At 28.5% G+C, this 26,336-nt stretch overlaps 2 pseudogenes; one reads left to right on the forward strand and one right to left on the reverse strand.

Moving 5' to 3' along the window:
* Positions 1-12,620: 12,620 nt before the first annotated feature.
* On the reverse strand, positions 12,621-16,737 carry LOC138340589 (uncharacterized; annotated as a pseudogene).
* Positions 16,738-22,861: 6,124 nt separating this feature from the next.
* Positions 22,862-25,128, forward strand: LOC138340441 (uncharacterized; annotated as a pseudogene).
* Positions 25,129-26,336: the final 1,208 nt, after the last annotated feature.

Here is a 26,336-nt window from a genome sequence, read left to right on the forward strand (position 1 = left end):
CTAACGAACATGATTCCCAAATGAGTATGGTATTGGGGTTTGAGTCCTCATGTGTGAACTTGACGGTAATTGTTAATGATATAGTATTTGTTGTTGCTATATGTTGAGTATCATAGTTGATTTTATGATATTACTCGGTATATATTGATTTCTATTTTGAGTTGGCCGATGATATCTACTCAGTACCCGTGTTTTGTACTGACCCCTACTTTTATGTTTTCTTCTTGTTTATTTGTGGAGTGCAGCAAACGTGCCATCGTCTTCAACTCAACAGTAATTCAAGCCAGTCTTACTACATCGGAAATTCAGGGTGAGCTAATGCTTCTAACTTGGACTGGATCTTCTTCTTCAAGTCTTGATGCCTTAAACTTCCGGCATGGACTAGCTTCTTATGTATTTTTAGCTTTTAGAATACTCTTAGTTTAGTCATTTGATCGTAGATGTTCTTGTGATGATGACTTCCAGGTTTTGTGAATAATAGATGTTGAATATTGATAGTTATTGAATTGATTTTATTAATGAGTTAAGTCTTCCGCATTATTTTCTGTTGTTATTACATTGAAATGTTAAGGTTTAGATTGGTTAGTTCGCTCACATAGGATGGTCAGTGTGGGTGCCAGTCGCAACCCGGTTTGGGTCGTGACACTGTGTAAATAGTAAAGGTCAAGTAACTGTGTAAATAGTAAAGGCCAATCATCTTTTAGCAAAGATGAAAGGTCATTATGTATGTGTATATAAGAGGCATTTGCCTTCATAAATAAAATATCAGTCTTCCGCTACTCTCTTCTCTCTACAATATTCCTCTTTAACGTTTCCATCCAAAAATTGGTATAATTGTGTAAACCATTGAGATAGAAATTTTTTTCAAGCTCCTAAAGTATCTACCATTCCTTCATTATTCCAATCCTTTATTATTTTTGTACTAAATGGTTCTGGTAATTTGTAAAATATTGTTTTCTTATTTCTTTTGCTTCGTCTAAATTGTATTTAGATTTGTGAAAATTTGATTAACGCGAGAAATGATAATACCGAAAGACATAGGGCAACAGCCAGAGATACCAAAAGTTGAGATACCCAGTTTTTATGCAAACAAAAGAATAATTGGGTTATCAACTATCATACAAGAATAAGCTAACAACTATCTACAAGGAAAAGCTATATGGAGCTATTATTCAACAGATCATTTAATGATATATTCCAATTCACGAGAGATAAGACAAACAGATATGGAAGTCCAAAAATGGATTTTATCCTCATTAAAACCAGAAGCTACTCCAACAACTTGAGCACTAAAACAAGGATTCATCTCCGAAGAACTAATGACAAGATATTGCAAGCTAATTGGTCACAAATATCCAGACCATATATGTTCCAAGTGCAACCAAGGTGATGACATAATCCTAGACGTACAACTGGAGTAAGCTGAAAAGAAGAAGTTAAGGAAAAATAGACATAAAAATATATGTACAAAATTAGTCATAGTCATTGTCGGCCATTTGGCAAAAGTTTATTTTGTTTTCTTGTAAAAAAGTCGTAAAGTAAATAGTGTAAGTAGGTCCTAATCATAAATAGTAAGAGTCAAGTTACTGTATAAATAGTAAAGGTCAAGTAACTGTGTAAATAGTAAAGGCCAATCGTGTTTTAGCAAAGATGAAAGGTCATTATGTATGTGTATATAAGAGGCATTTGCCTTCAAAAATAAAATATCAGTCTTCGACTGCTCTCTTCTCTCTACAATATTCCTCTTTAACGCTTCCACCCAAAAATTGGTATCAGAGCTAGCTAGCTAACTAACTAAGCTAATAACTATGGAGAAATCTGAAGCTACAAATCTACAAAATCAGGTATACACTCTTAAATTTATAAGTAGCTAAATAAATTTATTCCTGAAAATCTCTTGTTGATTATAATTGTTTATCATGACTTAATAATGCTCTAATAAGAATCTTTAGAAGGTTTCCTACAGAAATATGCTTCGAGTAAGTATGCCTAGACAATGCCATCCTAATGTTGAAACCGGTAGGCAAGAAGGTCGTTTATGGGAGTAAACAAAGTTGAGGCGCTGTTAGGGCAACTAATTAAAGAAGAAAGCTGTAGTATTGACTAGACGAGATGATTATTAAATCATCATTTTTTCATAATAAATAAGTATAATCCATTAAGAGCTTGGAAGGAATAAAAATTTTAGCAAAAATGAATAAAATGAGTACCTATTTAATAGATGATGATGATAACTATAAGAAATTACTACTCTATATATTAAAAGATGTGACTACTGATATAAAAAGGGAAATTTATGACAAATTGATAATATATGAGATAATAGAAATAACAACCCAAGGTTGGACTGAGTTAACCATACAAAGTATACAGGATGAACTTTATTATGATATGTATGATTGATATGATGATTTAGATATTGGAGATTAAATATGACTTAATATTGGCTAAGGCGATATGGTAGAAATTACAGGTTAAAAAAGATTAAATATCCAGATAAATTAAGTAAGCTTTTTAAAATATTATATAAAAAATTATGATGGATAAAAATAAAAACACTAAAATAAAAAGAACCAAGATAGATAAAAAGGTAAGAAAAATATGGAAAAAATTAAGACCCTTGTATATAGAATATGAACTATCGCAACTAGTCAAAAACAGATAATGATAAAAAAGACCAATTGATAAATATAATTTCAAAAACAAAATACAAATATGTTTACTATTTGAAGAAACAGTATGAACAAAGAAATTTATAAACAACAATTAATAGAAAAAATAACGGAAAAAATAGCTGAAAAAGAACAAGAATTACAACATAGAAAAAGAAGGTTAGAAGAAAATATATTAGTAGAAGTATGTAATAAATCAATACTAACACAAAGAAAAAAATATATTTATGTTAAAATTAGAATTAGATTGTCTTGAATATCAGTTACAACATAATATAATACATAAATTATAATGAATAAAGAAGAATTCGCAGTAGACGAAAAAACATATGAAAATCAAGACGAAATGATAATAAAAATAATATTTTCAAATCTAGGAAGAAGATATAAAAAAATAGGAAATAATCTATTCTTGATGTTAGAAAAAGAAACAGCAAAATTAGAAGATAGTTTAACAGCTATGATAAGAATAACAAAAGAAAATGAAGAAATAGACAAATCAAAAGAAATTGAAAAAATAAAAATACAAGCAAAACAAGAAGTACAACATTTAGAACAAATAAAAAATACAAGAATAAGTGAATTAGAAAAGGAATTAGCTAGGTTAAAATTATTATATGAAAATAAGCAAAAACAAAAGGAAAAAGATAAAGAGCTTGAATTAACTAATGAAATAAAAGAAATGGAACAAAAATCAAATGAGGATATTGAGGTAAATGAAGTAAATGAAATAGATGAAAATGAAAATGACCAAAAATCAGAAATAAGTGACATAAGTGAGACATATACAGAAATCTTAGAACAGACAAATAAAATAAAAATATTAGAAATAAACACAGGAGATATGAATAGACCCAGTACGTCAAGAATAAAAACCCCAGATAATAGTCCCAGAAATAGTCCTAGAAGTAGTGCTAGGTGTACACCACCAACTTATTATACAGAAAGTTATCAACAATCAGATACAAATAATGCAATATGGAACAGTAGATTAAATAAAAATTGGATACCGAAACCAATAAGTGAACAATATAATTTCTTAGACTTAGATTGTGTCACAAACATAAATAAAGCAATATTACTATGGATTGGAAATATACCTAACAGTTAATAGATAACAAAATAGAAACAAAAAAAACACCGAGATACATAGAAAGAACATTCGTAGGAACAGCAAAATTATGGATAGAAAATCTACCCCCAGAAAGTTTAGAAGTTCTTAGAAATGATAAAAAATTTGATGTATCCCCATCAGCAACAAATATAGATATACTAGACAAATATGAATCAGCAATAAGAAATGAATTTGGAGGTATGACCACGGATATAAGAGAACAAAATAGGGAAAAAATAATAAATGGACAACTTATGACAAAATTGGCTATATGTAAATGTGTTATATAGAAGAATATACTTGTGCATTCAAAGAATACTATTACAAATCTAAATACAATTTAGACGAAGCAAAAGAAATAATAAAACAATATTTTACAAAATTAACAAAACCATTTAGTACAAAAATAATAAAGGATTGGAATAATGAAGGAATGGTATATACTTTAGGAGCTAGAATAAAATTTCTATCTCAATGGTTTACACAATTATGTGAGAACCAAAAAGAAAAATTAAAAATGGAAAAAGTACTAAATAAAAATTTATCATATTGTAAAAATAAAATGGCACCACAGTTTGGTGTACAAATAAAAAACAAAAATCCAAAAGATATAAAAATTAGAGAAAAAATAAAACTAAGTATAAATATAAACTACCAAGACGAAGGTATTATGTAAAAAACTATAAAATGAAAAGACCATATAGACCTAAAAGAAAAATATCCCAATGTACATGTTACAATTGCGGAAAGATAGGACACATAGCTAAAGACTATAAATTACCAAAAAATTCAAAGAGAAAACAAATTGCAGAAATAGTTATAGATGATGACAAATATATGCAAATAGAATACATAGACTATGAATTCAGTGAAAACGATAGTATATATGAAGTTTCAGATATAGAAACTGAAAATGAAGAAGAAAATCTAGATAATGAAATAGAAGAAGAAGGAATATAATGTCTGAAAACGAAATAATATCTAAAGAAAATTATGAAGATGAAGAATCATCACACCAAAAAATTAAATTTGATAATACACTTTTTGAACAAATAAAAGGAAAAGAATTAGATTTAAGTGTTGAAAAAATACTTGACATACCTATACTAAAAAACTGGTTTAAAAGGCAGAAAGAAGAATACTATGTAGTCAGTCAAAAAGAACACATCATAGATGGTAAATATACAAGCGGAAAAGCATATATACCTATAATAAACAAACGAATAATAAATAAAGAAATACAAAACATAAAAAATAAAGAAGCTATAAAATATGTACATTTAGGAGGAACAGAAATACTAATAAAAGCTTGTTTCAGAGAAGGAATAGATACGCCCATTGAAATATATTTAGCAGATGATAGAATAAAACATCCTATAGAAAAAAGTGTAATAAGTGCAGTTAAAGGAAATTTAATATACCAATAATTTAAATTTATAATAAGTGTCAATTATACAGTAAGATTAACAGATACAAATATAGATAAATCATTAGTAATATATTGGAAAATGTCAGGAATACAGTTAGCACCAGGAAGTAAGGTATTCACAGCAAGATATAAATATCTATATTTATTAACAACAAAACATAAAATAACAGCAAGAAATAAAATTGATAAAATTAAAATAGAAAATCCTTTTGAAAGAATAATTACGGTAATAGATAATAATGAATGTAGTTATAAAGAAATGGATACACAAGAAGAATTGGAGATAGTAAAAGAAAGATTAAGAACCTCAAGCGTACCAAATACATTAACAAGCGCTTCCTCATCAAGAATGAGTTCATCTAAAAGAAAATATGAAATATCACAAGATTTAGAAGAAATGACAAAATATCATTATTTAATATTAGGAATAATGGACCAGAGAAAATATAAAATCTTGATAAACACAGGATAAGAAGAAAATCATATAACAAGAGAACTAGTATTAGAAGAAAAAATTATGAAAACAGGACACATATGCCCTGGATTACCTAGTGAAATAGTAAATACAAATGAAGAAACAACAGAAAAAGAAATAATTATAGCAGGAATTCCATTAAAAATACAATTTAAGATATATGAAGGAAATCATAATATCACATTAGGAATAAAATGGTTAGAAAAGGTTAAACCATACAACATAGAAAATGAACAATTAACAATAACTTGCCAAAATAAGAAAATAATTATAAAAAGAACAAAATGATTAATGAAAATATTTATACTTGCAAAAATTATTGTAGAAGGATACCACAACAGATATTATACGCCTATGATAGATACAGGAGCAGAAGCAAATATATGTAAATATAATTGCTTACCAGAAGATAAATGGAAAAAATTAAAAACACCTATGGTAGTAACAGGATTTAATAATGAAGGAAGTATGATCAAATATAAAGCAAAAAATATAAAAATACAAATATGGGATAAAATACTAACAATAGAAGAAATGTATAATTTCGAATTTACCACGAAGGATATGTTATTAGGAATGCCATTTTTAGATAAATTTTACCCACACATAATAACAAAAACACACTGGTAGCTTACTACGCCATGTGGCCATAAAATAGGAGCAAAAAGAGTAAAAAATAAACAACGAAAATCTATAGAATGGATTTAAGGCAGTGAAAAAATAAACCAGGAGATGGAAAATATAAGTGAAAAACAAATATCACAACTAGAAATAATTATATTTGCAATAGACAAAGTTAAAATAATTAATGAACAACTAGAACAATTATATAATGAAGACCCATTACAAGGATGGGAAAAACATAAAACAAAAGTAAAAATTGAACTAATAAATGAAAATAGTATAATAACACAAAAACCGTTAAAATATAACTTTGATGATTTACAAGAATTTAAAATACATATAAATGAATTACTAGAAAAAAATTATATACAAGAAAGTAATAATAAACATACAAGCCCAGCATTTATAGTTATAAAACACAGCGAACAAAAAAGAGGTAAAAGTAGAATGGTTATTGACTACAGAAATTTAAATGCCAAAACTAAAACATATAACTATCCAATACCTAATAAAATACTTAAAATAAGACAAATACAAGGATACAACTATTTTAGCAAATTTGACTGTAAATCAGGATTATACCATCTAAAACTAGAAGAAGAATCAAAACAATTAACAGCATTTACAGTACCACAAGGATTTTATGAATGGAATGTATTACCAGTAAGATATAAAAATGCACCAGGTAGATATCAACATTTTATGGATAACTGTTTTAACCAGCTAGAAAATTGTGTTATATATATAGATGATATATTATTATATTCTAAAACACAAGATGAACATATAAGATTATTAGAAAAATTTATACATATAATCAAACACTCAGGTATAAGCTTAAGTAAAAGTAAAGCAGAAATTATGAAACCACAGATAGAATTTCTAGGAATACAAATAGATAAAAATGGAATAAAAATGCAAACTCATATAGTACAAAAAATAATTACTATTGATGAAAATATAGATACAAAAAAGAAATTATAATCATTCTTAGGATTAGTAAATCAAGTAAGGGAATATATACCAAAATTAGCAGAACATTTAAAACCATTATACAAAAAACTCAAAAAAGATATTGAATATCATTTTGACAACAAAGATAAAGAACACATAAAAAATATTTAAAAATTATGCAAAAAATTACCAAAATTATATTTTCCTGATGAAAGTAGAACATTCACATATATAATTGAAACAGATTCAAGTGACCACAGTTATGGAGGAGTACTAAAATATAAATATGACAAAGAAAAGGTAGAACACCATTGCAGGTATTGCTCAGGTTCATATACTGAGGCACAAACAAAATGAGAAATAAACATAAAGGAATTATTTGCATTACATAAATGTTTATTAGCATTTGAACCATATATAGTTTACAATAAATTTATTGTAAGAACAGAGAACACACAAGTAATATGGTAGATAACAAAAAAGTTAGATGATTCAGTTACAACGGAAGAAATAAGGAGATTAGTATTGAATATATTAAATTTTACATTTACAATTGAAATTATAAAAACTAATGAAAATCTTGTTGCAGACTACCTATCAAGAAAAAGGAACTCAAACTGAACCAGATACAGTAGAAGAAATACTCAAAGCCATTACTACACTTTCTACGAAGGTGGACAGTATAGGAAAAGAGTTACAAAATCTAAAAGATAATAGTCAGCAGCATGACTATAAATATGCGGAGCTACGCCAACATGCAGAGTTACGTCGATCGAAAGACGCTAAAATTCCAAAGCTACAAGGAGATGTTGGGAAACTCCTTAAAACCCATAACATTAATATTACTAATGTTGCAGGTACAAGTACAGCAGCTATGGAAAAACCTACATCAAAAAATACAAACTTAAACAACTTATTTACAAAACCATTTATTCCAAAGGCACAAATAGTAGATACCCCAGCACCACAAACATCTACATATGCAGCAAGCCGACACAAAGAAAAGAAAATATATAACCATATATCCCAAACTTACATTGAAAACCTATACAAAATCCAAAACTTTTTAAATCTTAAACCCAAATCTACCACGACCACAGAAAAAACCCAAGATTATTTAACCCAAAAATTACAACGATATAATAAGTTAATTGCACAACCTAAAACCAATCCAGACTTAGCTAAAACCTGTTACAGTTATGGATTACTTAATACGGTATATACATATGATGATACAGAGATAAGTGGAATCCCGGAGATCCACAAAGCCTTTTTAATATACAATAGAATTACAAAAGGAAATTTATTTTTTATAAAATTTTATACAGCACCAGTTGAAATACTTTATGATGAGATAAAACCAATAATCCAGATAGTGAAAATTGGATTAACGCGAGAAATGATAATACCGGAAGACATAGGGCAACAACCAAAGATACCAAAAGTTGAGATACCAGTTTTTATGCAAACAAAAGAATAATTGGGTTATCAACTATCATACAAGAATTAGCTAACAACTATCTACAAGGAAATGCTATATGGAGCTATTATTCAAGAGATCATTTAATGATATATGCCAATTCACGAGAGATAAGACAAACATATATGGAGGAAGTCCAGAAATGGATTTTATCCTTATTAAAACCAGAAGCTACTCCAACAACTAGAGCACTAAAACAAGGATACATCTCCGAAAAACTAATGACAAGATATTGCAAGCTAATTGGTCACAAATATCCAGACCATATATGTTCCAAGTGCAACCAAGGTGATGACATAATCCCAGACGAACAACTGGAGTAAGCTGAGAAGAAGAACATAATGAAAAATAGACATAAAAATATATGTACAAAATTAGTCATAGTCATTGTCGGCCATTTGGCCAAAGTTTATTTTGTTTTCTTGTAAAAAAATCGTAAAGTAAATAGTGTCAGTAGGTCCTAATCATAAATAGTAAGAGTCAAGTTACTGTGTAAATAGTAAAGGTCAAGTAACTGTGTAAATAGTAATGGCCAATCGTCTTTTAGCAAAGATGAAAGGTCATTATGTATGTGTATATAAGAGGCATTTGCCTTCAAAAATAAAATATCAGTCTTCCACTACTCTTTTCTCTCTACAATATTCCTCTTTAACGCTTCCACCCAAAAATTGGTATCAGAGCTAGCTATCTAACTAACTAAGCTAATAACTATGGAGAAATCTGAAGCTAAAAATCTACAAAATCAGGTATACACTCTTAAATTTATGAGTAGCTAAATAAATTTATTTCTGAAAATCTCTTGTTGATTATAATTGTTTATCATGACTTAATAATGCTCTAATAAGCATCTTTAGAAGGTTTGCTACAGAAATATTCTTCGAGTAAGTAAGACCAGACTATGCCATCCTAATGTTGAAACCGGTAGGCAAAAAGGCCGTTTAAGGGAGTAAACAAAGTTGAGGCGCTGTTAGGGTAAGTAATCAAAGAAGAAAGCTGTAGTAGTGACTAGACGAGATGATTATTAGATCATCATTATTTCATAATAAATAAGTATAATCCATTAAGAGCTTGGAAGGAATAAAAATTGTAGCAAAAATGAATAAAATGAGTACCTATTTAATAGATGATGATGATAACTATAAGATATTACTACTCTATATATTAAAAGATCTGAGTACTGATATAAAAAGAGAAATTTATGACAAATTGGTAACATATGAGATAATAGAAATAACAACCCAAGGTTGGACTGAGTTAACCATACAAAGTATACAGGATGAACTTTATTATGATATGTATGATTTATATGATGATTTAGATATTGGAGATTAAATATGACTGAATATTGGCTAAGGCGATATGGTAGAAATTACAGGTTATAAAAGATTAAATATCCAGATAAATTAAGTAAGCTTCTTAAAATATTATATAAAAAATTATGATGGATAAAAATAAAAACACTAAAATAAAAAGAACCAAGATAGATAAAAAGGTAAGAAAAATATGGAAAAAATTAAGACCCTTGTATATAGAATATGAACTATCGTAATTAGTCAAAACAGATAATGATAAAAAAGATAAATTGATAAATATAATTTCAAAAACAGAATACAAATATGTTTACTATTTGACGAAACAGTATGAACAAAGAAATTTATAAACAACAATTAATAGAAAAAATAACAGAAAAAATAGCTGAAAAAGAACAAGAATTACAACATAGAAAAAGAAGGTTAGAAGAAAATATATTAGCAGAAGTATGTAATAAATCAATACTAACACAAAGAAAAAATATATCTATGTTAAAATTAGATTTAGATTGCCTTGAATATGAGTTACAACATAATATAATACATAAATTATAATGAATAAAGAAGAATTCGCAGTTGACGAAAAAACATATTAAAATCAAGACGGAATGATAATAAAAATAATATTTTCAAATCTGGGAAGAAGATATAAAAAAATAGGAAATAATCTATACTTGATGTTAGAAAAAGAAACGGAAAAATTAGAAGATAGCTTAACAGCTATGATAAGAATAACAAAAGAAAATGAAGAAATAGACAAATCAAAAGAAATTGAAAAAATAAAAATACAAGCAAAACAAGAAGTACAACATTTAGAAGAAATAAAAAATACAAGAATAAGTGAATTAGAAAAGGAATTAGCTAGGTTAAAATTATTATATGAAAATAAGCAAAAACAAAACGAAAAAGATAAAGAGCTTGAATTAACTAATGAAATAAAAGAAATGGAACAAAAATTAAATGCGGATATTGAGGTAAATGAAGTAAGTGAAATAGATGAAAATGAAAATGACCAAAAATCAGAAATAAGTGACATAAGTGAGACATATAAAGAAATCTTAGAACAGACAAATAAAATAAAAATATTAGAAATAAACACAGGAGATATGAATAGACACAGTACGTCAAGAATAAAAACCCCAGATAATAGTCCAAGAAATAGTCCTAGAAGTAGTCCTAGGTGGACACCACCAACTTATTATACAGAAAGTTATCAACAATCAGATAGAAATAATGCAATATGGAATAGTAGATTAAATAAAAATTGGATACCGAAACCAATAAGTGAACAATATAATTTCTTAGACTTAGATTGTGTCACAGACATAAATAAAACAATATTACTATGGACAGGAAATATATCTAAACAGTTAATAGATAACAAAATAGAAACAACAAAAACACCGAGATACATAGAAAGAACATTCGTAGGAACAACAAAATTATTGATAGAAAATCTACCCCCATAAAGTTTAGAAGTACTTAGAAATGATAAAAAAAATGGATGGATCACCATCAGCAACAAATAAAGATATACTAGACAAATATGAATCAGCAATAAGAAATGAATTTGGAGGTATCACCATGGATATATGAGAACAAAATAGGGAAAAAATAATAAATAGACAACTTATGACAAAATTGACTATATGTAAAATGTGTTATATAGAAGAATATACTTGTGCATTCAAAGAATACTATTACAAATCTAAATACAATTTAGACGAAGCAAAAGAAATAAGAAAACAATATTTTACAAAATTAACAAAACCATTTAGTACAAAAATAATAAAGGATTGGAATAATGAAGGAATGGTAGATACTTTAGGAGCTAGAATAAAATTTCTATCTCAATGGTTTACACAATTATGTGAGAACCAAAAAGAAAAATTAAAAATGGAAAAAGTACTAAATAAAAATTTATCATGTTGTAAAAATAAAATGGCACCACAATTTGGGTGTAAAAATAAAAAACAAAAATCCAAAAGATTTAAAAGTTATAGAAAAAATAAAACTAAGTATAAATATAAACAACCAAGACGAAGGTATTATGTAAAAAACTATAAAATGAAAAGACCATATAGACCTAAAAGAAAAATATCCCAATGTACATGTTACAATTGCGGAAAGATAGGACACATAACTAAAGACTGTAAATTACCTAAAAATCCAAAGAGAAAACAAATTGAAGAAATAGTTATAGATTATGAAAAATATATGCAAATAGAATACATAGACTATGAATTAAGTGAAAACGATAGTATATAAAAAAAATAGCAAATAATCTATACTTGATGTTTGTAACGACCTGTTTAGTCGTTTTGAGCAGCAGACTTCAATTCTGGAAGAACTGGCATAAATGACGGACCCCACGACGGACCGTCATGGGCACGACGAACTGTCGCAGGGTCTTGTTTCAAAACACTTAGAAAATATGAAATTGGGTACTGAAAATCGACTCTCTGAACTTCGTGAAAGAATGGCAGGACGGACCGTCACAGGTGTGACGGACCGTCACAGACTCTTCAGAGAAATTGAGTCTCTGAACTCTGTGATGGGCAGCAGGACGGACCGTAGCAGGCGCGATGGGCCGTCACAGACTGCGAAATCCCAGTCTGGGTCGGATATCTTGATACGTTTTAAGGGACGTTTTTGACTATTCCTGCTTTAATTATAAAGTTAGTGGGTTAATGTTAATAAGTCTAATTACTTGGGGGTTAAAAGAGGTAACCTTAAGTTAATTAGTGGGTCATTATTGCCACCTTTTATTCTTAATTATATACTAATTAGGGTAAAAGAAAGAGGGTTGAATAAAGAAAATAGAAAGAACAGCGAGAGGGAAGGAGAAATCGATAGGGAGAGAGACGATCGAGAAGGGGGAAAACACAAAGCTTTGGGAAAATTTGCTTGCTTGATCACGAATCTTCGGTGGAGGTAGGTTATGGTTTTTATACTTTTCGTAGTAAACTCTTAATAGCGAATGATATGTATTGGTAGTATTGTAAACCCTTCTATATGCTTAATTGTATGATTGCATGAATGTGATTATGTAATTGTGATATAATAAGCATGATGAAGCTATTGAATTATAAATCTTGAAAAGAAACCCTAATCTACTTTGTTAATGATGATGCCTTGGTATAAAAGAAGGCTTGATGAACGAAAGTAGTGAAATTAGGGGATCAGGTGCCACGTTCGGGTACCAGGATAGTATATGAGGATCGGGTGCCACGTCCCGGTACCAGGATAGTATATGAGGATCGGGTGCTACTTTCCGGTACCAGGATAGTATATGAGGATCGGGTGCCACGTTCCGGTACCAGGATAGTATATGAGGATCGGGTGTCACGTTCCGATACCAGGATAGTATATGGATCGGGCGCCACGTTCCGGTACCAGGATAGAATATGGATCGGGTGTCACGTTCCGACACTAGAATAGAATGAGGATCGGAGTGTCACGTACCGACACGAGGGGAATAAAGATAATGAATCTTGAAAGATGATAATATATTCAAATCTAATGAACCTGATTCCCAAATGAGTATGATGAGGAGGCGTGAGTAATCATTGATGTGCTTGGTGTTGTAACAAGGGGTTATGGTAACTGCAAATGCTGCATGCTAAGGATATTAGTTAATTTTATGATATTGCTTAATATATACGGTTTTCTATTTTGAGTTGACCGATGATATCTACTCAGTACCCGTGTTTTGTACCGACCCCTACTTTTATGTTTTCTTCTTATTTATTTGTGGAGTGCAGCAAACGTGTCGTCGTCTTCAACTCAACAGTAATTCTAGCCAGTCTTCGTCACACCAGATCTTCAGGGTGAGCTAATGCTTCTAGCATGGACTGGATCTTCTTCTTCAAGTCTTGATGCCTTGAACTTCCGGCATGGACTAGCTTTTATTTGTTTTAGCTTCTTAGAATACTCTTAGTTTAGTAATTTGATCATAGATGTTCTTGTGATGATGACTTTCAGATTTTGGGGATAATAATAGTTATTGATTTTATTAATGAGTTTACGTCTTCCGCATTACTTTCTGTTGATATTATATTGAAATGTTAAGGTTTAGATTGGTTGGTTCGCTCACATAGGAGGGTAAGTGTGGGTGCCAGTCGCGGTCCGGATTTGGGTCGTGACATATTTACACAGTTACTTGACCTTTACTATTTACACAGTAACATGACTCTTACTATTTATGATTAGGACCTACTGACACTATTTACTTTACGACTTTTTTACAAGAAAACAAAATAAACTTTGGCCAAATGGCCGACAATGACTATGACTAATTTTGTACATATATTTTTATATCTATTTTTCCTTATCTTCTTCTGCTCAGCTTACTCCAGTTGTACGTGTGGGATTATGTCATCACCTTGGTTGCACTTGGAACATATATGGTCTGGATATTTGTGACCAATTAGCTTGCAATATCTTGTCATTAGTTCTTCGGAGATGAATCCTTGTTTTAGTGCTCTAGTTGTTGGAGTAGCTTCTGGTTTTAATAAGGATAAAATCCATTTCTGGAGTTCCTCCATATCTGTTTGTCTTATCTCTCATTTGAATTGGCATATATCATTAAATGATCTCTTGAATAATAGCTCCATATAGCATTTCCTTGTAGATAGTTGTTAGCTAATTCTTGTATGATAGTTGATAACCCAATTATTCTTTTGGGTTGAAGCGTTAAAGAGGAATATTGTAGAGAGAAGAGAGTAGTGGAAGACTGATATTTTATTTATGAAGGCAAATGCCTCATATATACACATACATAATGACCTTTCATCTTTGCTAAAAGACGATTGGCCTTTACTATTTACACAGTTACTTGACCTTTACTATTTACACAGTAACTTGACTCTTACTATTTATGATTAGGACCTACTGACACTATTTACTTTACGACTTTTTTACAAGAAAACAAAATAAACTTTGGCCAAATGGTCAACAATGACTATGACTAATTTTGTACATATATTTTTATGTCTATTTTTCCTTATCTTCTTCTCAAATTACTCCAGTTGTACGTCTCGGATTATGTCATCACCTTGGTTTCACTTTGAACATATATGGTCTGGATATTTGTGACCAATTAGCTTGCAATATCTTGTCATTAGTTCTTCAGAGATGAATCCTTGTTTTAGTGTTCTAGTTGTTGTAGTAGCTTCTGGTTTTAATAAGGATACTATCCATTTCTGGACTTCCTCCATATCTGTTTGTCTTATCTCTCGTGAATTGGCATATATCATTGAATGATTTATTGAATAATAGCTCCATATAGCATTTCCTTGTAGATAGTTGTTAGCTAATTCTTGTATGATATTTGATAACCCAATTATTCTTTTGTTTGCATAAAAACTGGGTATCTCATCTTTTGGTATCTCTGGTTGTTGCCCTATGTCTTTCGGTATTATCATTACTCGCGTTAATCCAATTTTCACTATCTGGATTATTGGTTTTATCTCATCATAAAGTATTTCAGCTGGTGCTGTATAAAATTTTTATAAAAAATAAATTTCTTTTTGTAATTCTTTTGTATATTAAAAAGGCTTTGTGGATCTCCGGGATTCCACTTATCTCTCTACCATCATATGTATATACCGTATTAAGTAATCCATAACTGTAACAGGTTTAAACTAAGTTTTGATTGGTTTTAGGTTGTGCAATTAACTTATTATAGCCTTGCAATTTTTTTGTTAAATAATCCTGGGTTTTTTCTGTGTTCGTGGTAGATTTGGGTTTAAGATTTAAAAAGTTTTAGATTTTGTATAGGTTTTTAATATAAGTTTTGGATATATGGTTATATATTTTCTTTTCTTTGTGTAGGCTTGCTGCATATGTAGATGTTTGTTGTGCTGGGGTATCTACTATCTGTGCCTTTGGAATAAATGATTTTGTAAATAAGTTGTTTAAGTTTGTATTTTTTGATGCAGTTTTTTCCATAGCTGTTGTACTTGTACCTGCAACATTAGTAATGTTAATGTTATGGGTTTTAAGGAGTTTTCCAACATCTCCTTGTAGCTCTGGAATTTTAGCGTCTTCCGATCGACGTAACTCTGCATGTTGGCGTAGCTCCGCATATTTATAGTCATGCTGCTGACTATTAGCTTTTAGATTTTTTAACTCTTTTCCCATACTGTCCAACTTCGTAGAAAGTGTAGTAATGGCTTTGAGTATTTCTTCTACTGTATCTGCTTCAGTTTGAGTTCCTTTTTCTTGATAGGTAGTCTGCAACAAGATTTTCATTAGTTTTTATAATTTCAATTGTAAATGTAAAATTTAATATATTCAATACTAATCTCCTTATTTCTTTCGTTGTAACTGAATCATCTAACTTTTTTGTTATCTACCATTTTACTTGTGTGTTATCTGTTCTTACAATAAATTTATTGTAAACTATATATGGTTCAAATGCTAATAAACATTTATATAATGCAAATAATTCCTTTCTATTTATTTCCCATTTTGTTTGTGCCTCAGTATATGATCCTGAGCAATACCTGGAATGGTGTTCTACCTTTTCTTTGTCATATTTATATTTTAGTACTCCTCCATAACTGTTGTCACTTGAATCTGTTTCAATTATATATGTGAATGTTCTACTTTCATAAGGAAAATATAATTTAGGTAATTTTTTGCATAATCTTTTAATATTTTTTATGTGTTCTTTATTTTTGTTGTCAAAATGATATTCAATATCTTTTTTGAGTTTTTTGTATAACTGTTTTAAATGTTCTGCTAATTTTGGTATATATTCCCTTACTTGATTTACTAATCCTAAGAATGATTGTGATTTCTTTTTTGTATCTATATTTTCATCAATAGTAATTATTTTTTGTACTATATGAGTTTGCATTTTTATTCCATTTTTATCTATTTGTATTCTTAGAAGTTCTATCTGTGGTTTCATAATTATTTTCTTATTTTTATAATCATTTTCTTATTTTGGCAAGTTATTGTTAATTGTACATTTTCTATGTTGTATGGTTTAACTTTTTCTAACCATTTTATTCCTAATGTGATATTATGATTTCCTTCATATATCTTAAATTGTATTTTTAATGGAATTCCTCCTATAATTATTTCTTTTTCTGTTGTTTCTTCATTTGTATTTACTATTTCACTAGGTAATCCAGGGCATATGTGTCCTGTTTTCATAATTTCTTCTTCTAATACTAGTTTTCTTGTTATATGATTTTCTTCTTGTCCTGTGTTTATCAAGATTTTATATTTTCTCTGGTCCATTATTCCTGTTATAAAATAATGATATTTTGTCATTTCTTCTAAATCTTGTGATATTTCATATTTTCTTTTAGATGAACTTATTCTTGATGAGGAAGCTCTTGATAATGTATTTGGTACGCTTGAGGTGCTTAATCTTTCTTTTACTATCTCCAATTCTTCTTCTATATCCATTTCTTTATAACTATAGTCATTATTATCTATTACCGTAATTATTCTTTCAAAAGAATTTTCTATTTTTATTTTATCAATTTTATTTCTTGCTGTTATTTTATGTTTTGTTGTTAATAAACATAGATTTTTACATCTTGCTGTGAATACCTTACTTCCTGGTGCTAACTCTATTCCTGACATTTTCCAATATAATACTAATGATTTATTTATATTTGTATCTGTTAATGCTACTATATAATTGACACTTATTATAAATTTAAATTTTTGGTATATTAAATTTCCTTTAACTGCACTTATTACACTTTTTTCTATCAGATATTTTATTCTATCATCTGCTAAATATATTTCAATGTGCGTATCTATTCCTTCTCTGAAACAAGCTTTTATTGGTATTTCCGTTCCTCCTAAATGCACATATTTTATAGCTTATTTATTTTTGATGTTTTGTATTTCTTTATTTATTATTCGTTTGTTTATTATAGGTATATATGATTTTCCGCTTGTATATTTACCGTCTATGATGTGTTCTTTTTGACTAACTACATAGTATTCTTCTTTCTGCCTTTTAAACAAGTTTTTTAGTATAGGTATGTCTAGTATTTTTTCAACACTTAAATCTAATTCTTTTCCTTTTATTTGTTCAAAAAGTGTATTATCAAATATAATTTTTTGGTGTGATGATTCTTCATCTTCATAATTTTCTTTAGATATTACTTCGTTTTCAGACATTATATTTCTTCTTCTTCTATTTCATTATCTAGATTTTCCTCTTCATTTTAAGTTTCTATATCTGATACTTCATATATACTATCGTTTTCACTTAATTCATAGTCTATGTATTCTATTTGCATATATTTGTCATCATCTATAACTATTTCTTCAATTTATTTTCTCTTTGGATTTTTAGGTAATTTACAGTCTTTAGTTATGTGTCCTATCTTTCCGCAATTGTAACATGTACATTGGGATATTTTTCTTTTAGGTCTATATGGTCTTTTCATTTTATAGTTTTTTACATAATACCTTCGTCTTGGTTGTTTATATTTATACTTAGTTTTAATTTTTCTATAATTTTTATATCTTTTGGATTTTTGTTTTTTATTTGTACACCCAAACTGTGGTGCAATTTTATTTTTACAACATGATAAATTTTTATTTAGTACTTTTTTCATTTTTAATTTTTCTTTTTCGTTCTCACATAATTGTGTAAACCATTGAGATAGAAATTTTATTCTAGCTCCTAAAGTATCTGTCATTCCTTCATTATTCCAATCCTTTATTATTTTTGTACTAAATGGTTCTGGTAATTTTGTAAAATATTGTTTTCTTATTTCTTTTGCTTCGTCTAAATTGTATTTAGATTTGTAATAGTATTCTTTGAATGCACAAGTATATTCTTCTATATAACACATTACATATAGCCAATTTTGTCATAAGTTGTCTATTTATTATTTTTTCCCTATTTTATTCTCTTATATCCGTGGTCATACCTCCGAATTTATTTCTTATTGCTGATTCATATTTGTCTAGTATATCTATATTTGTTGCAGATGGGGATTCATCCATTTTTTTTATCATTTCTAAGTACTTCTAAACTTTCTGGGGGAAGATTTTCTATCCATAATTTTGTTGTTCCTCCGAATGTTCTTTCTATGTATCTCGGTGTTTTTGTTGTTTCTATTTTGTTACCTATTAACTGTTTAGATATATTTTCTGTCCATAGTAATATTGCTTTATTTATGTATGTGTCACATTCTAAGTCTAAGAAATTATATTGTTCACTTATTGGTTTTAGTATCCAATTTTTATTTAATCTACTGTTCCATATTGCATTATTTCTATCTGATTGTTGATAACTTTCTGTATAATAAGTTGGTGGTGTCCACCTAGGACTACTTCTAGGACTATTTCTGGGACTATTATCTGGGGTTTTTACTCTTGACGTACTGGGTCTATTCATATCTCCTGTGTTTATTTTGAATTTATTTTATTTTATTTGTCTTTTCTAAGATTTCTGTATATGTCTCACTTATGTCACTTATTTCTGATTTTTGGTAATTTTCATTTTCATCTATTTCATTAACTTCATTTACCTCAATATCCTCATTTAATTTTTATTCCATTTCTTTTATTTCATTAGTTAATTCAAGCTCTTTATCTTTTTCCTTTTGTTTTTGCTTATTTTCATATAATAATTTTAACCTAGCTAATTCCTTTTCCAATTCACTTATTCTTGTATTTTTTATTTCTTCTAAATGTTGTACTTCTTGTTTTGCTTGTATTTTTATTTTTTCAATTTCTTTTGATTTGTCTATTTCTTCATTTTCTTTTGTTATTCTTATCATAGCTGTTAAACTATCTTCTAATTTTGTTGTTTCTTTTTCGAACATCAAGTATAAATTATTTCCTATTTTTTTATATCTTCTTCCTAGATTTGAAAATATGATTTTTATTATCATTCCGTCTTGATTTTCATATGTTTTTTCGTCTACTGCGAATTCTTCATTTATTCATTATAATTTATGTATTATATTATGTTGTAACTCATATTCAAGACAATCTAATTCTAATTTTAACATAGATATATTTTTTCTTTGTGTTAGTATTGATTTATTACATACTTCTGCTAATATACTTTCTTCTAACCTTCTTTTTCTATGTTGTAATTCTTGTTCTTTTTCAGCTATTTTTTCCGTTATTTTTTCTATTAATTGTTGTTTAAAAATTTCTTTGTTCATACTGTTTCTTCAAATAGTAAACATATTTGTATTCTGTTTTTGAAATTATATTTATCAATTGATCTTTTTTATCATTATCTGTTTTGACTAGTTGCGATAGTTCATATTCTATATACAAGGATCTTAATTTTTTCCATATTTTTCTTACCTTTTTATCTATCTTGGTTCTTTTTATTTTAGTGTTTTTATTTTTATCCATCATAATTTTTTATATAATATTTTAAAAAGCTTACTTAATTTATCTGGATATTTAATCTTTTCTAACCTGTAATTTCTACCATATCGCCTTAGCCAATATTCAGTCATATTTAATCTCCAATATCTAAATCATCATATAAATCATACATATCATAAAAAAGATCATCCTGTATACTTTGTATGGTTAACTTAGTCCAACCTTGGGTTGTTATTTCTATTATCTCATATGTTACCAATTTGTCATAAATTTCTCTTTTTATATCAGTAGTTAGATCTTTTAATATATAGAGTAGTAATATCTTATAGTTATCATCATCATCTATTAAATAGGTACTCATTTTATACTAAAAAACTGGTTTAAAAGGCAGAAAGAAGAATACTATGAAGTTAGTCAAAAAGAACACATCATAGACGGTAAATATACAATCGGAAAATCATATATACCTATAATAAACAAATGAATAATAAATAAAGAAATACAAAACATCAAAAATAAATAAGCTATAAAATATGTACATTTAGGAGGAACGGAAATACCAATAAAAGCTTGTTTCAGAGAAGGAATAGATACGCACATTGAAATATATTTAGCAGATGATAGAATAAAATATCTGATAGAAAAAAGTGTAATAAGTGCAGTTAAAGGAAATTTAATATACCAAAAATTTAAATTTATAATAAGTGCCAATTATACAGTAGCATTAACAGATACAAATATAGATAAATCATTATTATTATATTGGAAAATGTCAGGAATAGAGTTAGCACCAGGAAGTAAGTTATTCACAGCAAGATGTAAAAATCTATATTTATTAACAACAAAACATAAAATAACAGCAAGAAATAAAATTGATAAAATAAAAATACAAAATTCTTTTGAAAGAATAATTACGGTAATAGATAATAATGACTGTAGTTATAAAGAAATGGATACAAAAGAAGAATTGGAGATAGTAAAAGAAAGATTAAGCACCTCAAGCGTACCAAATACATTATCAAGAGCTTCCTCATCAAGAATGAGTTCATCTAAAAGAAAATATGAAATATCACAAGATTTAGAAGAAATGACAAAATATCATTATTTTATAACAGGAAAAATGGACCAGAGAAAATATAAAATCTTGATAAACACAGGACAAGAAGAAAATCATATAACAAGAGAACTAGTATTAGAAGAAGAAATTATGAAAACAGGACACATATGCCCTGGATTACCTAGTGAAATAGTAAATACAAATGAAGAAACAATAGAAAAAGAAATAATTATAGGAGGAATTCCATTAAAAATACAATTTAAGATATATGAAGGAAATCATAATATCACATTAGGAATAAAATGGTTAGAAAAGGTTAAACCATACAGCATAGAAAATGAACAATTAACAATAACTTGCCAAAATAAGAAAATAATTATAAAAAGAACAAAATGATTAATGAAAATATTTATACTTGCAAAAATTATTGTAAAAGGATACCACAACAGATATTATACGCCTATGATAGATACAGGAGCAGAAGCAAATATATGTAAATATAATTGCTTACCAGAAGATAAATGGGAAAAATTAAAAACACCTATGGTAGTAACAGGATTTTATAATGAAGGAAGTATGATCAAATATAAAGCAAAAAATATACAAATACAAATATGGGATAAAATACTAACAATAGAAGAAATGTATAATTTAGAATTTACCACGAAGGATATGTTATTAGGAATGCCATTTTTAGATAAATTTTACCCACACATAATAACAAAAACACACTGGTGGCTTACTACGCCATGTGGCCATAAAATAGGAGCAAAAAGAGTAAAAAATAAACAACGAAAATCTATAGAATGGATTAAAGGCAGTGAAAAAATAAACCAGGAGATGGAAAGTATAAGTGAAAAACAAATATCACAACTAGAAATCATTATATTTGCAATAGACAAAGTTAAAATAATTAATGAACAACAAGAACAATTATATAATGAAGACCCATTACAAGGATGGGAAAAATATAAAACAAAAGTAAAAATTGAACTAATAAATGAAAATAGTATAATAACACAAAAACCGTTAAAATATAACTTTGATGATTTACAAGAATTTAAAATACATATAAATTAATTACTAGAAAAAAATTATATACAAGAAAGTAATAGTAAACATACAAGCCCAGCATTTATAGTTATAAAACACAGCGAACAAAAAAGAGGTAAAAGTAGTATGGTTATTGACTACAGAAATTTAAATGCCAAAACTAAAACATATAACTATCCAATACCTAATAAAATACTTAAAATAAGACAAATACAAGGATACAACTATTTTAGCAAATTTGACTGTAAATACGGATTTTACCATCTAAAACTAGAAGAAGAATCAAAACAATTGACAGCATTTACAGTACCACAAGGATTTTATGAATGGCATGTATTACCATTTGGATATAAAAATGCACCAGGTAGGTATCAACATTTTATGGATAACTGTTTTAACCAGCTAGAAAATTGTGTTATATATATAGATGATATATTATTATATTCTAAAACACAAGATGAACATATAAGATTATTAGAAAAATTTATACATATAATCAAACACTCAGGTATAAGCTTAAGTAAAAGTAAAGCAGAAATTATGAAACCACAGATAGAATTTCTAGGAATACAAATCGATAAAAATGGAATAAAAATGCAAACTCATATAGAACAAAAAATAATTACTATTGATGAAAATATAGATACAAAAAAGAAATTACAATCATTCTTAGGATTTGTAAATCAAGTAAGGGAATATATAAAAAAATTAGCTGAACATTTAAAACCATTATACAAAAAACTCAAAAAAGATATTGAATATCATTTTGACAACAAAAATAAAGAACACATAAAAAATATTTAAAAATTATGCAAAAAATTACCAAAATTATATTTTCCTGATGAAAGTAGAACATTCACATATATAATTGAAACAAATTCAAGGGACCACAGTTATGGAGGAGTACTAAAATATAAATATGACAAAGAAAAGGTAGAACACCATTGCAGGTATTGCTCAGGATCATATACTGAGGCACAAATAAAATGGGAAATAAACAGAAAGGAAATATTTGCATTATATAAATGTTTATTAGCATTTGAACCATATATAGTTTGCAATAAATTTATTGTAAGAACAGATAACACACAAGTAAAATGATGGATGACAAAAAAGTTAGATGATTAAGTTACAACGAAAGAAATAAGGAGATTAGTATTGAATATATTAAATTTTACATTTACAATTGAAATTATAAAACTTAATGAAAATCATGTTGCAGACTACCTATCAAGAAAAAGGAACTCAAACTGAACCAGATACAGTAGAAGAAATACTCAAAGCCATTACTACACTTTCTACGAAGGTGGACAGTATGGGATAAGAGTTACAAAATCTAAAAGCTAATAGTCAGCAGCATGACTATAAATATGCGGAGCTACGCCAACATGCAGAGTTATGTCGATCGAAAGACGCTAAAATTCCAGAGCTACAAGGAGATGTTGGGAACCTCCTTAAAACCCATAACATTAACATTACTAATGTTGCAGGTACAAGTATAACAACTATGGAAAAAACTACATCAAAAATTACAAACTTAAACAACTTATTTACAAAACCATTTATTCCAAAGACACAGAAAGTAGATACCCCAGCATCACAAACATCTACATATGCAGCAAGCCTACACAAAGAAAAGAAAATATATAACCATATATCCCACACTTACATTGAAAACCTATACAAAATCCAAAACTTTTTAAATCTTAAACCCAAATCTACCACGACCACAGAAAAAATTAAGGATTATTTAACCCAAAAATTACAAGGCTATATAAGTTAATTGCACAACCTAAAACCAATCCAAACTTAGTGAAAACCCTTTACAGTTATGGATTACTTAATACGGTATATACATATGATGGTACAGAGATAAGTGGAATCCCGGAGATCCACAAAGCCTTTTTAATATACAAAAGAATTACAAAAGGAAATTTATTTTTTCTAAAATTTTATACAGCACAAGCTGAAATACTTTATGATGAGATAAAACCAATAATCCAGATAGTGAAAATTGGAATAACGCGAGAAATGATAATACCGGAAGACACAGGGCAACAGCCAGAGATACCAAAAGTTGAGATACCCAGTTTTTATGCAAACAAAAGAATAATTGGGTTATCAACTATCATACAAGAATTAGCTAACAACTATTTACAGGGAAATGCTATATGGAGCTATTATTCAAGAGATCATTTAATAATATATGCCAATTCACGAGAGATAAGACAAACAGATATGGAGGATGTCCAGAAATGGATTTTATCCTTATTAAAACCAGAAGCTACTCCAACAACTAGAGCACTAAAACAAGGATTCATCTCCGAAGAAATAATGACAAGATATTGCAAGCTAATTGGTCACAAATATCCAGACCATATATGTTCCAAGTGCAACCAAGGTGATGACATAATCCCAGACGTACAATTGGAGTAAGCTGAGAAGAAGAAGATAAGGAATAATAGACATAAAAATATATGTACAAAATTAGTCATAGTCATTGTCGGCCATTTGGCCAAAGTTTATTTTGTTTTCTTGTAAAAAAGTCGTAAAGTAAATAGTGTCAGTAGGTCCTAATCATAAATAGTAAGAGTCAAGTTACTGTGTAAATAGTAAAGGTCAAGTAACTGTTTAAATAGTAAAGGCCAATCATCTTTTAGCAAAGATGAAAGGTCATTATGTATGTGTATATAAAAGGCATTTGCCTTCATAAATAAAATATCAGTCTTCCACTACTCTCTTCTCTCTACAATATTCCTCTTTAACGCTTCCACGCAAAAATTGGAATATTGTAGAGAGAAGAGAGTAGTGGAAGACTGATATTTTATTTATGAAGGAAAATGCCTCTTATATACACATACATAATGACCTTTCATCTTTGCTAAATGACGATTGGCCTTTACTATTTACACAGTTACTTGACCTTTACTATTTACACAGTAACTTGACTCTTACTATTTATAATTAGGACCTACTGACACTATTTACTTTACGACTTTTTACAAGAAAACAAAATAAACTTTGGCCAAATGGCCGACAATGACTATGACTAATTTTGTACATATAATTTTATGTCTATTTTTCCTTATCTTCTTCTTCTCAGCTTACTCCAGTTGTACGTCTAGAATTATGTCATCACCTTGGTTGCACTTGGAAAATATATGGTCTGGATATTTGTGACCAATTAGCTTGCAATATCTTGTCATTAGTTCTTCGGAGATGAATCCTTGTTTTAGTGCTCTAGTTGTTGGAGTAGCTTCTGGTATTAATAAGGATAAAATCCATTTCTGGACTTCCTCCATATCTGTTTGTCTTATCTCTCGTGAATTGGCATATATCATTAAATGATCTCTTGAATAATAGCTCCATATAGTATTTCCATGTAGATAGTTGTTCGCTAATTCTAGTATGATAGTTGATAACCCAATTATTCTTTTGTTTGAATAAAAACTGGATATCTCAATGTCACGACCCAAATCCGGGCCGCGACTGGCACCCACACTTACCAACATATGTGAGCGAACCAACCAATCTAACCTTAACATTTAAATATAATATCAACAGAACGTAATGCGGAAGACTTAAACTCATTAAATAAAGACCAATTCATTAACTTCTAAAATTCAACATCTATTATTCCCTAAAATCTGGAAGTCATCATCACAAGAACATCTACGATCAAATGACTAAACTAAGAGTATTCTAAGAAGCTAAAAATACATAAAAGCTAGTCCATGCCGGAACTTCAAGGCATCAAGACATGAAGAGGAAGATCCAGTCCAAGCTAGAAGCATTAGCTCACCCTGATATCCGGAGTAATGAAGACTGAC

This window comes from Solanum lycopersicum, chromosome 12 (assembly GCF_036512215.1).
Source record: "Solanum lycopersicum chromosome 12, SLM_r2.1".
Lineage (NCBI taxonomy): Eukaryota > Viridiplantae > Streptophyta > Magnoliopsida > Solanales > Solanaceae > Solanum > Solanum lycopersicum.